This window comes from Melanerpes formicivorus, unplaced genomic scaffold, assembly GCF_026170545.1.
Source record: "Melanerpes formicivorus ecotype bairdi unplaced genomic scaffold, bMelFor1.0.p_v2 SCAF_1, whole genome shotgun sequence".
Lineage (NCBI taxonomy): Eukaryota > Metazoa > Chordata > Aves > Piciformes > Picidae > Melanerpes > Melanerpes formicivorus.
In genome coordinates, this window is record NW_027142353.1 from 32865161 (window position 1) to 32878660 (window position 13500).

Here is a 13500-nt window from a genome sequence, read left to right on the forward strand (position 1 = left end):
GCAGTTCAAACCATTCTATGAATCTATGAACTCTGGGGCAGCTCTGCACTGTGCTAGGTGCTGTGAGAATGTAGAGAAGAAATCTAGTCTTGACTTTCTTTCCTACTTATCTCAAGCTGTCCTGGGCTCGGCCCCAGTGAGCTTATTATCCATTAATCAACCTGCTGACAGCTCTAGTGCACAATAAGTCAGTTCCCTACTTGAGATGAGCCCTTGGTCAATTAAACTAACAGTGAAAAAATCTCTGGGCCATAAGAAAGGAAACGTTTATGAGCTAATGCGAAGCGTACGAGGGCTAAAGGGAAATAAAAGCCCTTTACAATTATAAGAGGGGAAAATGAGAACCCAGGCTCATTAATAAACAAAGAGCAGGATGTAATTAATAAATGCCTCTAAATCTGCCAGAATATGGGATTCCTTTCTCAATATGTCATTAGCAAGAAAAATAAAGAGGAAAAAAGCCTCAGCTGATAAGGATGGACTTGGAAACGTTGAAAGTATACAAATCAGAGAATGTGGCTGACATTTATCCTGCTTGGTAGAGGGATTTCACTTAGGAGTTAAGGAAACAGTCTGGAGCAGTGGAAATGTGGCCACAGCATAGAGAAGTGAATGACTGCGGTTTGCTTTTGCATAGGATAGCATAGCATAGCATAGCATAGCATAGCATAGCATAGCATAGCATAGCATAGCATAGCATAACATAGCATAGAATAGAATAGAATAGACCAGACCAGGTTGGAAGAGACCCTGAAGATCATCGTGTCCAACCTATTATCCAACACCACCTAATCAACTAACCCATGGCACCAAGCACCCCATCAAGTCTCCTCCTAAACACCTCCAGTGATGGTGACTCCATCACCTCCCTGAGATGCCCATTCCAATGGGCAATCACTCTCTCTGTGTAGAACTTCTTCCTAACCTCCAGCCTAAACCTCCCCTGGTGCAGCCTGAGACTGTGTCCTCTTGTTCTGGTGCTGGTTGCCTGAGAGAAGAGACCAAGCCCCACCTGTCTACAACCTCCCTTCAGGTAGTCGTAGAGAGCAATAAGGTCACCCCTGAGCCTCCTCCTCTCCAGGCTAAGTAACCCCAGCTCCCTCAGTCTCTCCTCATAGGGCTTGTGTTCCAAACCCCTCACCAACTTTGTTGCCCTTCTCTCGACACCTTCCAGCAAGTCAACCTCCTTCCTAGACTGAGGGGCCCAGAACTGGACACAGGACTCAAGGTGTGGCCTAACCAGTGCAGTGTACAGGGGCAGAATGACCTCCCTGCTCCTGCTGGCCACACTGTTCCTGATGCAGGCCAGGATGCCATTGGCCCTCTTGGCTGCCTGGGCACACTTTTTTTTTGCATATGGCAAAAGATGTTCATTCTGCTGGTGACAGTGCAAACACAGCAGAGGGTGATGATTCCTGGCCAGAGGGGAGCATGCCACTGTTCCCAGCCCATGGCAGGATCCCAGGGTGAAGGTTGTGACCTGGAGGAAAGAAAAAGAAAGATTTCTTGATCCCCTTTGGGGAAACAACCAGCCAAACAAATGTTTCTCCTACAAAACCACCACACTGGTTAGACATTACAGCATCAATTTGGTTGGAAGAGAACTTCAGGATCAAGTCCAACCATGAACCCATCACTACCAAGTCACAACTAAACCATGTTCCTCAGCACCACTTCTACACAGCTTTGAAACTCCCACAGGGGTGATGGTTCCACCACTGCCCTGGGCAGCCTGGCCCAGGCCTTGACAATGCTTTGAGGGAAGAAATTTTTCTTAACAGTCAACCTAAACCTCCCCTGGCACAACTTGAGGCTTTTTTGTCTTGTCCTACAACTTGGGAGAAGAGACCAAGCTCACCCATCTTCAGTCTCCTTTCAGGGAGCTGTAGAGAGTGAGAAGGTTTCCTCTCAGCCTCCTTTTCTCCAGGCTAAACAACCCCAGTTCCTTCAGACACTCCTCACCACCCCTGCTCTTCAAACCCTGTACCAGCTTCATTGTCTTTCTCTGGACCTGCTCCAGCACCTTGATGTCCTTCCTGGAGTGAGAAGCCCAAAACTGAACACTGTACTCAAGATGTGGCCTCAACAGTGCCAAGTACAGGGGGACAGTGATCTCCCTGATCCTGCTGGCCTTGTACTCCTGATCCCTTGACCACACGTACAAGCCCCTGAAGCGTCTCTTGATTTCCTGTTTCCCATCTTGTAGCACATTTGGTTTAAAACTGCTTCTAACTATCAGTAGGTCAGTCATTCACGCTTTTTTAAGTCTTGGACCTCATGTTCACACTCACATGTGGTGCCTTTTTTCTGCATGGACCCCCAAAATTCTCCTTTTTATCTTCTTGAGATGCAGCCCAGGAGGTGTGATGAAGGATGCCACCAGCCCCCAGATGTCAAAGCGCTCGAACGATGCTGTCTCTTGAACCTCTTGATGAATCCAGGCCAAGAGGAAGGCACATGTCTGAGCAAACCTGGAATGGGCAGCAGATGCAAAACCTGGCACTGAGGAAGGCCTGACTCCGACTGAGGGCTGACAGGCTTTGGAAAGGAGAAGAAGCACCTCACATTGGATGCAGCACAGATGGTGGAATCCGAGGAGAGCCACTTGTGGAGGAAGAGATGTGATCAAAGCAAGACTCTCTCAGGATGAATATCAGCAGGATGGGATGGAGTTTGCAAAGATCAGAGGAAAAAGAGGTTCCCCACACAAGACTTTGGTGGTGCAGATGGGTTGGAAAGGGCAGGCTGCAGAGGCACCATGTGTATGGGCTGTGAGCCAGAACTGAATGTAAATGTAGGGGAGGATCTGACTTTTCGCTAGTTAAAGTGCTTAAATCAAGCAGTTCTTTTTCCCTTTCAAAGGCATGTTGAAAGATCTCCCCTCACTCACTCCCCTCTCCTCATCTTCTCATCAAGGAGATCCCAACCTGAAAGGTAGTTGTAGTGAGGTGAGGGCTGGTTTCTTCTCCCAAGTAACTAGAGATAGGACAAGAGGAAACGGCCTTGCTCCAGGGGAGATTTAGGGAAGATATCAGGAAAAATCTCTTTCCTGAAAGAGTGGTCAGGCATTGGAACAGGCTGCCCAGGGAGGTGGTGAGTTCATCATCACTGAAGGTGTCCAAAAGCACAGTCAGAATCACAGAATTGTCAGGGTTGGAAGGTACCTCAAGGATTATCCAGTTCCATTCTCCTTGCCAGGGGCAGGGACACCTCACACTACATCAGGTTGCTCAGAGCCACATCCACCCTGGCCTTAAAATCTTCCCGGATGAGGTTTCCACCACCTCCCTGGGCAACCTGTTCCATCATGTAGTATCATGTAGACATGATACTTTGAGACATGGTTTAGTGGGCATGGTGGTTGATCTTAGAGGTCTTTCCCAATCTTAATGATCATCATAGAATCAAAGAATGGCTTAGGTTGAAACGAATGTCAGAGATCATCTACTCCAACCCCCCTGCCATGGGCAGGGATGATTCTCAACTAGACTTGGTTGTCCAAGGTCTCATTCAATCTGGCCTTAAACAGCTCCAGGGAGGGGGCATACACAAACCTATGATTCTATGATCAGTGAGTGGCTTGGAGGTCTGCAGTAAGCTTGCATCATCACAGATACCTCTGGACTGCAGATCTATGCATTTGCTGAAGGTCAGTGCACTGTTTTAGTCCTCCTTGTTTGTTTTATTTGGTGGTTGTTTGGTTGGGTTTTTGGGGGCTTTTTTTTGTGTTGGTTTTTTTTTGACAGAAACACAGAATGTTAGAGGCTCAAAGGGACCTCCAGAGAGCATCCAGCCCAACCTCGCTGCCAAAAGCAGGATCACCCAGGGTAGTCTACAAAGGACTGCATCCAGGTGGGTTTGGAAAGTCTCCAGAAAAGGAGACTCCACAACCTCTCTGGACAGCCTGCTCCAGGGCTCCAGCACCCTCACACCAAAGAAGTTTCTCCTCCTGTTGAGCTGAAACCTTCTGTGTTCAAGTTTGTATCCATTGCTCCTTGGCTTATTGCTGTGCAGCACCCAAAAGAGCTTGGCCCCCTCCACTTGACGCCCACCTCTCAGAGATTGAGAGACCTTGATCAGATCCCCTCTCAGCCTTCTCTTCTCCACACTAAACAGCCCCAGGGCTCTCAGTCTCTCTTCACAGGGGAGAAGCTCAAGTCCCCTAAGCATCCTCCTGGCTCTCTCTTGGACTTTCCCCAGAAGGTCTCTGTCTCTCTTGAACTGGGGAGCCCAGAACTGGACAAAATACTCCAGGTGTGGCCTCACCAGGGCAGAGTAGAGAAGAACCTCCCTGGCCCTGCTGGCCACACTTTTCTCGATGCACCCCCATTTTCTTTACACTGGGAAAAGCATCAGCCCCATCAGTGTCTAGTCCAGCTTTTTCCCAGTACACAACACAAGTGACAATGTTTTGGCAACCTCTCTGGGCTATTTTTTTATTTTCTTTTTCTATCAGCCTCTTTCTCTTCTGCCCTTTAGTATGTGCTTCAAATTTCCCCTGCAAAATGCCCTAAGTAAATAAAGAGACAATTTAGATGGGCAACGAAGAGATCTAACAGAAGATGGAGGAGAGAAACAGTAACAAATAAACGTAAATAAAGAGTCAAACTCTTAATAAATTAAGTCCGACCACCAAACAACTGCAGGGAGGCAGCCAAATGAGCTGCCACAGCCTCATGCTGATAATCCAGATAAAGTATTAAAAACAAATCTGGACCAAAGAGAGAGGCTCTCAAGCAGTGGTACAACAGTTTGCTTTCTAGCTGAGGCAAAGAAATAACATGTAATCATTTAATACAATTCCTTCAAATAAACTTCATTTGGAGATAATGGCTTCCAGATGGATGAAGGTTTATAAACATCTCTGCCACATGGTTGTGTTCTCACTGGGTAATGGAGAGGGTAAGAGAGTGATTTAGTCACTGGGTCTACACCAGTAAATTAAATGTGCCCAGTGCTGATCTGCAGCACTGAGGTTCATGCTCCCAGGCAACGAAGGTGGGGAGGGATCTGGAGCACAGCCCTGTGAGGAGCAGCTGAGGGAGCTGGGGTTGTTTAGCCTGTAGAAGAGGAGACTCAGAGGAAACCTTATTGCTGTCTACAACTACCTGAAGAGAGGTTGTAGCCAGGTGGGGGTTGGTCTCTTCTCCCAGGCACCAGAATAAGAGGACACAGTCTCAAGGTGTGCCAGGGGAGGTTTAGGCTGGATGTTAGGAAGAAATTTTTTCCAGAGAGAGAGGTTTGCCATTGGAATGGGCTGCCTGGGGAGGTGGTGGAGTCACCATCACTGGAAGTGTTTAGAAAGTGACTGGATGAGGCACTTGGTGCCATGGTTTAGTTGATGAGATGGTGTTGGGTGATCGGTTGGACTTGATGATCTCAAAGGTCTTTTCCAACCTGGTCAATTCTGTATTCTGTATTCTTGCCAACCAAGACCAAGTGGGTGCTTTCAAACTGCCTGCTTGGAGTTCCTGCTTTGTGTTACCTCCTGAGCTATTCCTGGGAGGTGTTCATGAAGCAGTTTGGTGGTCCAGACCTGACTGGTGCCAAGAGCATCCTAAAAAATAAACCATTTGGAGAAGGCAGCTCTCATGCCTGCGAACAATCCCAGGTGCTGTTTGATTTACCCATATGCACATGGCTTAAGAGAAACTTTGCAGAAGACCCCCACAACCCTTTTTGCATCAAACAATACCCTCCTTGAAACTATTCTGGAAGCTCATCTAAAACTTCAGGGCTGGATTATCCTGGCCAGCTTTGCAAACATGGAAGCCCACATGAAAGACCAAGTCACAAACCGTCATACTCAAAGCCAAAGCAAAGAACCTGTTCAAGATGTCCATGGAGTTCTTCAACTAATAACCCAACACCTTTTTGGATGAAATACTAGCCTTGAGCTGCTTGGAGCCAAAGCTGCTAGTCAAGCCGTCAGTGTTACAGATGTCTTTGATTGCTTTGTTTGGTTGAGGCCCTGCAGAATCAGCACCAGGAATGTGAAGGGAACAATGGCACTTCGCGCTTAGCGTGGAGAACGCTGAGTGTTATTAATTATTTTTCACTTTGCTGCTTAGCATTAAGAGACAGGGGGCTGAAACCAATCCAAGGCAGAAATCAACCACAGTTATTAGTGTCTCAAAGCTTTGTCTTTTAGGCTTCAGTCTGGTTAAAACAACAGAAGAAATAGAGGGGGGTGGGGGGGAAGCTAGACATGGTTCAGATGAAGGCCCCCAAGGTATGTGGGATTTTAGATAAATGATCTGGGTTGGGTCCAGCTCTAATTATTTCCCTTTAAATACTCAGATATTTTTTTCTCCCCTCCCTGTTTACAGAGGATTGTTAGATTGTTTCCTCTGCCTTGGTTTTATCCATACCTCCTGCCATGACAATATCTCCACGGATCCCACAGACGGAATCTAAATGAACCACGGAGACAGTTGGATCTCATCAAGGACCTGATGGAAGGTTGTCATGTTTTGAGCTCATTCTGCTTGGGTTTTCACCCACAGGGTTGAGAGGAGGGTCCTCACCGTCCAGGATCCCACATCTGCTTAAGTCACCAAGCCTGGATGTGTTTACAAGCGGTTTGGATTTGGTGCTTGGGGATATGGTTTAGGGGTGACCCTTGCAGAGTAGGGTTCTGGGTTGGACTTGATGATCCTGAGGGTCTTTTCCATCCTGAATGTTTCTGTGATTCTGTGATTCCATGATCTTGGGCAAAGTGGCTGCTGTGAGGGCTGAGATCAGAGGAGCCCAAGTCCCTAAGCTCCTTTCTTTTCCAGAAATCCTTGCAGTCCATGAGTGTCTCAGGGAGTTCTGTGTTGCCCTGCCCTCTGCAATCAGGCTGTTCTTAGCTTTTCAAAGCAGGAGCTGTGGGAGAAACAGAACAACAGCTTGAAGCCTCAAAGTTACCTGGTCCCGTGGAGTTGTACTTTTCTGGGACTCTGGAGCAGCCTCCTGGCAGTGAAGGGGTCCAGAGGCCCTTCTGCCCTGCTGCACATAAAATGCAGCACATTTTGAGGTGCTCAGAAAGTCACTGGAAGGAGACAGGCTTTGGAATGATATTTTTAACTTTCTGAACAAATGTAAAGGGTAGATCTTGAGATTAAGCAAATCCCTATCACTCTTGAACTGAGGAGCCCAAAACTGGACACAGTATTCAAGGATGTGTGTGCAAAGATAGAGGATCCTGGATGTTTGAAAGGAGACTGATAAAGCTTTTCAGTGGATGGATGGCCCCTCTGCCAGCTTTAAGGAGCAGCTCCAAAGGCTGCAGGGCTGGAGCACCTAACACATACCTGCTGTGTTCTCCTCCTTCTTAACTGAAGAGACGACAGAGGCTGGGCCAGATCATACAGGGGGGAGGTGGGAGCTGTTTTTGCAGTCTGGACAGCAGAGCATCACCAGTTCCCATTCTGACTCCATGCTGACAGTGAGGATCAGGCATGAGGTTGGTTCTCAGAAACGTTTAGCTTTGACTGGAAGAACAGCCATGGATGAGTCTCTGTTGCTGGTTAGACACCAATGTGTTTCCCATCAGTTCCTATTCCAGCTCCATTTAACAGCCATCTCATTAAATGTTAAAAACCCTATGTGTTTTTGCCTCTAATCCTTCGTGAGGGTATCAGCTTCATGGCTGCCAGGTCCTAGGCAGGTGGGAGAAGCCACAAGTTTATTGTGCTGCCCTTGAACTATATATCCCAGGCAGCAGCATGGAGGTCTTGCTCATCCAGCTCTATATGCCAGAATCTCCCCAAGCTTCTTCCTTCACCCTCTATTGACACAGCAGATGCTTTTGGACACCTTCCCACCTTCATCACGTCAGTTCTCAGGAGGGTGGAAACCCCACAGAGTGTCCCCCCCAAACCATAAACAGATATCATCTGCGCTGGGGCTGAGCAGTGGAAGTGTCTGTGTCCTGTTGTAGCTCCATGTTTACATTGTTCCTGGGAGCAGAGGAGGTGCTTTCATCTTCTCCCAGGCTTTCAGTTTTCCTGCATGTCCCATGGCTTTGCACCACAATGTAAATAATGCAAATCCTGTTGAAAAGGAGAAGTGGCTTAGAGGGCTCTGGAACCTCCTTTACTCTGTCTGGATTTTGCAGGCCAAAAGTTCTCTCTCTTCCAACCCAGCATTTCTTCCATGACTAAAATCACAGAATACAGAATTAACCAGGTTGGAAAAGACCTCAGAGATCATCAAGTCCAACCTATCACCCAACACCATCTCATCAACTCAACCATGGCACCAAGTGTCTCATCCAGTCTCTTTATAAACACTTCCAGGCATGGTGACCCCACCACCTCCCTGGGCAGCACATTCCAATGGCCAATCTCTCTTTCTGGGAAGAATTTCTTCCTAACATCCAGCCTGAACCTCCCCTGGTGCAGCTTAAGACTGTGTCCTCTTGTCCTGTTGCTGGTTGCCTGGGAGAAGAGACCAACTCCCTCCTGGCTACAACCTCCCTTCATTTAGTTGTAGAGAGCAATGAGGACTCCTCTGAGCCTCCTCTTCTCCAGGCTAAACAACCCCAGCTCCCTCAGCTGCTCCTCACAGGGATGTGCTCCAAACCCCTCATCAGCCTCATTGCCCTTCTCTGGACACATTCCAGCAACTCAACAGAATCATAAATTCATGGATTCATAGAATCATAGAATTATAGAATGGTCTGGGATGGAAGGGGCTTACAAAGGTCATCCAGTCCAACAACCTCTGCAGTCAGCAGGGACATCCTCAACTAGATAGGTTGCTCAGAGCCCTGTCAAGCTTCATCTTGAATATCTCCAGCTATCACCTGCTGGGTGTGCAATCCCATCCTAAGCTTGACATGAGCTAGCACTATGTTACTCCAGCCCAGAAGCCAGATGGATACTGGGCTGCATCCCCAGCAGTGTGAACAGCAGGTTGAGAGAGAGGATTCTGCCCCTCTGATCCTGTCTGCTGAGACCTCACCTGCAGTTCTGGGTCCAGCTCTGGACCCCTCAGCACAGGAGAGACATGGACCTGTTGGAGCAGGGCCAGAGGAGGCTACAAAGATGCTCAGAGGGCTGAAAGACCTCTCTTATCATGAAAATGTGAGAGAGCAGGCTCTGGGGAGACCTTACTGTCACCCTTCAGCACTTAAAGGAGCCTACAGGAAAGAGGGCACAGTCTTTTTAGCAGGGCATGTGGTGACGAGGCAAGGGATGACAGACTAGAGAGAAGGAAGAAATCTTTTGCTCTGGGTGTGGTGAGACACCGACACAGGTTGCTCAGAGAGGTGGTAGAAGCCCCATCCCTGGAACAACTCCAGGTCAGGTTGTTTGGGGCTCTGAAGGATCTGATCTAGCTGAAGATGTCACTCTGCTCACTGCATGCGGACTGAACTAGATGACTTTTGAAGGTCTCTTCCAATGCAAAAGATTCTATGATTCTATGCCAATGAGGGTAAGCATTGCCTGTACTTAACACTGAGCAGTTGAAAACGATCTGGATGAACTCATTTCTGTGTCTGCTGCTGCTTCTCTTTCTCAATAAAGACTTCACTGTTCCTGCAGTGACATCAGGCTCATAAAAGACTTTGCCTAATGAGTACACAGGACTTGCTAATGGAGCCAGCATCCCAAGAACTGGCAGAAGAACTGAATGCTCTTGCTGAGTCAGCATGTGAGCCATGAATATTACTTCCATCAAGTGCACACTTACTGCTTCCAGGTCTGGGGCAAATCTTCAGCACCACTGAAACTGGATTAAGGCTGCAGTTAGAGGGGAGAGTCCTACAGAGCTTTTCCTTTGCTTAGAAGTATAGAATTGTAAAGGCTTCTAAGATCATCAATCCAAATATCAACCCAACACTACCATGCCCACTAAACCATGTCTGAAGTGCCATGTCTAGATGTTTCTCAAACACCTCCAGGGATGGTGACTCCACCATCCTGGAGGTGTTTTATTTTTATATCAGTGAACCACTAATCCCCAGTTTTTCCAGTTGGAAAATGATACTTCTGACCCAGTTTGTGCAAGAACCTTTCAGCCCAGGAACTGGTGCCTCTCCTGCCTGCTTTGTCACAGAATCACAGGATGTTAGGGGTTGGAAGGGAGCTTCAGAGATGGAGTCCAACCCACCTGCCAGAGCAGGACCACAGAATTTAGCAAAGGTCACACAGGAACACATCCAGATGGGCCTTGAAAGAGACTCCACAATGCCTCTGGGGAGCCTGTTCCAGGGCTCTGTGAACCTCACAGTGAAGAAGTTCCTCCTCATGTTGAGATGCAACCTCCTGTGCTGTAGTTTATATCCATTACCCCTTGTCCTATCCCAGGGTGCAACTGAGCAGATCCTGTTCCTTCCCTCCTGACCCCCAGCCCTCAGATATATATAGACATTTATTAAATCCCCTCTCAGACTTCTCCAGACTAAACAGCCTCAGGTCTCTCAGCCTCTCCTCAAAAGGCAGTGCTCCAGTCCCCTCATCATCCTGGTAGCTCTCTGTTGGAGTCCCTCGAGTAGATCCCTGAGACTGTGGAGGAGTGGTGGAAAGGGAAGGGTTAAACTCAACAGGACAGCCATGACCTTCAGAGGGCCTGGGATCAGGGCAGGGGTGGCTTTACCCTGTTTTGTTTCTACTGGAAAGAGTGAGAGTTGATTTTGCTCTTGACACTCACCATGCTACCAAAGAGGTCAGAAAGTCACTAGCCAAACTTCACTGGAGACCAAGGGGGACAAAAAGAGAAGTTGCTGTCTTCTGAGCTATCAACCAGCATGTGGGACTGGGAGCCCAGAGGGAGGGTGTGCACTGTGGAGGCAGCATGGCCAGGTCATGCTCTGAGACTGACTTTTCCACTGTCAGCTAATCATTCTCTCTTTGGGGAGCTCCAGCTCATGTTACCAGCAGTAGGAGGTGAGAAGGAGGAGCTGGGGGCAGACAGTGGCCCATAAACTGCATCTCCTGACAGCTTGCTGGAGTCAGACCCTTGTCCCTTGAAAGGAGGCACCCCAAGGGCAGCTCCTCTGTGAACCAAGTGTCCCCTTTCTGGAAGAGGAAGGTACATAAAGATGTTGCATCTGCAGAATTAGGACCCACTCAGTGTTTCTTCCATAAATGCTTTTCATCAGAAAATTCTGCTCTGCCCAAAATATTCCTTCAAACTCAGCCTTTCCTTCATGAAAGTGTGCCTCTTTTAATGCCACTTCAGGATTTATCCTCCCCCCCTCTACTCTGTCCACATCTGGTATGCTGTGGCCAGTTCTGGACTCCCCAGTTCATGAGGGATATCACAGAATCACAGAATGTTAGGGGTTGGAAGGGACCTCGAATGATCATCCAGTCCAAGCCCCCTGCCAGAGCAGGAGCACCTAGAGCAGATCACACAGGAACACATCCAGGTGGATTTTGAATACACCCAGAGAGAGAGAGACTACTCACCCTCCCTGGGCAGCCTGTTCCAGTCTTCTGTCACCCTCACAGGGAAAACATTTTTCCTCCTCTTTCCATGGATTTCCTATGCCTTAACTTCCACCATTGCCTCTTGTCCCGTCATTGGGCATTACCAAGCAGAGCTTGGCTCCATTCTCTTGGCATTCACCCTGCACATCTTTATCAACATGAATGAGTTCACCCCTCAGGCTCTTCCTCTCCAAGGTACAGAGCCCTCATCTCCCTCAGGCTCTTCTCCTAGGGAAGATGTTACACTCCCTTCATCTTTTTTGTGGCTTTGAGGTGGACTCTCTCAAGCAGTTCCCTGAGGTCCCTCTTGAACTGAGGGGCCCAGAACTGGACACAAATATTCCAGATGTAGCCTCACCAGGGTAGAGTAGAGGAGGAGAACCTCTCTTAACCTACTCATCAGAGCCCTTCTAATCCACCCCAGGATGGCATTGGCCTTCTTGGCCACAAGAACATATTGCTGGCTCGTGGTCAACCTTCCATCCACTAGGGCCCCCAGGTCCTTTTCACCTTCACAGGTCAGTATCACAGTATCACAGTATCACCAAGGTTGGAAGAGACCTCAAAGATCATTGAGTCCAACCTGTCACCACAGACCTCATGACTAGACCATGGCACCAAGTGCCACATCCAATCCCCTCTTGAATCCCTCCAGGGATGGTGACTCCATCACCTCCCTGGGCAGCACATCCCAATGACGAATGACTCTCTCAGTGAAGAACTTTCTCCTCACCTCCAGCCTAAACTTCCCCTGGCACAGCTTGAGACTGTGTCCTCTTGTTCTGGTGCTGGTTGCTAGAGAGAAGAGACCAACCCCTTCCTGGCTACAACCACCTTTCAGGTAGTTGTAGAGAGCAATGACGTCTCCCCTGAGTCTCCTCTTTTCCAGGCTAAATAATCCCAGCTCCCTCAGCCTCTCCTCATAGGCCTGTGCTCAAGCTACTGCTACTCAACTGCTACTGCTCCACGGGGTTGTTCTTTCCTAGGTGCAAGACTCTCCCCTTGACCTTGTCAAGTTTCATTCAATTTCTCCCTGCCTAAGTCTCCAGCCTGTCCAAGTCCCACTGAATGGCAGCACAATCCTCTAGTGTGTCAGCCACAACTCCCAGTTTAGTGTAATCAGCAAACTTGCTGAGAGTGCTTTCTGTGCCCTCATCCATGCCATTGATGACTAGATTGCATAGTACTGTCCCCTCGGGAGGACATCACCTGTGGTTGGGGGAGATTGAAGGATGGTTCTTTCTCATGGGGAAGATAAACCATACAGATAGAATAGAATAGAATAGAATAGAATAGAATAGAATAGAATAGAATAGAATAGAATAGAATAGTCCAGGTTGGAAGAGACCTTCAAGATCATTGTGTCCAACCTATCAACCAATCCAACCCACCTAAACAGATCTGCCATGCCTTGGCATGAGGGAGTGTGTGCACAGAGATCTCAGAGTATAGCTGCTCTTGACAACTCTCTGTCATCCCTTGAGGCCAGACTGCTTCTAGGCAAGGCATTCAGGTAGGGCTTTTAGCTGAGCTTTGGGATGCACCATGCAACAGGTTTGGTGGATGCTACCTCCTCATATACTTCTCATATGGGGAACAGGGGTGACTCACTGTGCCCAGACACCATAACTGACCCTTTGGCCCTTAGGGCCATGTAGATGGTGGACACTAAGTTCTCCATGGGACAGCAATGTGCCCTTGTGGCCAAGAAGGCCAAGGGGATCCTGGGGTGCATTAAGGGGAGTGTGGCCAGCAGATTGAGGGAGGTTCTCCTCCCCTTCTACTCTGCCCTAGTGAGACCTCACCTGAAATACTGCAGCCAGTTCTGGGGTCCCCAGTTCAGGAGGGACAGGGATCTACTGGAGTCCAGCAGAGGGCTGCAAGGATGATGAAGGGACTGGACCACTGCCTGGTGAGGAGAGGTTGAGAGCCCTGAGGGTGTTTAGTCTGGAGGGGAGAAGACTGAGAGGGGATTTAATAAATGTTTATAAATATCTGAGGGCTGGGGGTCAGGAGGGAGGGGACAGGCTCTGCTCAGTTGCACCCTGGGATAGGACAAGGAGTAATGGATATAAAC

At 48.5% G+C, this 13500-nt stretch overlaps 1 pseudogene; it reads right to left on the reverse strand.

Annotated features, from left to right (window-relative positions):
* Positions 1-274: 274 nt before the first annotated feature.
* Positions 275-2251, reverse strand: LOC137444546 (uncharacterized; annotated as a pseudogene).
* Between the last annotated feature and the right edge of the window lie 11249 nt (positions 2252-13500).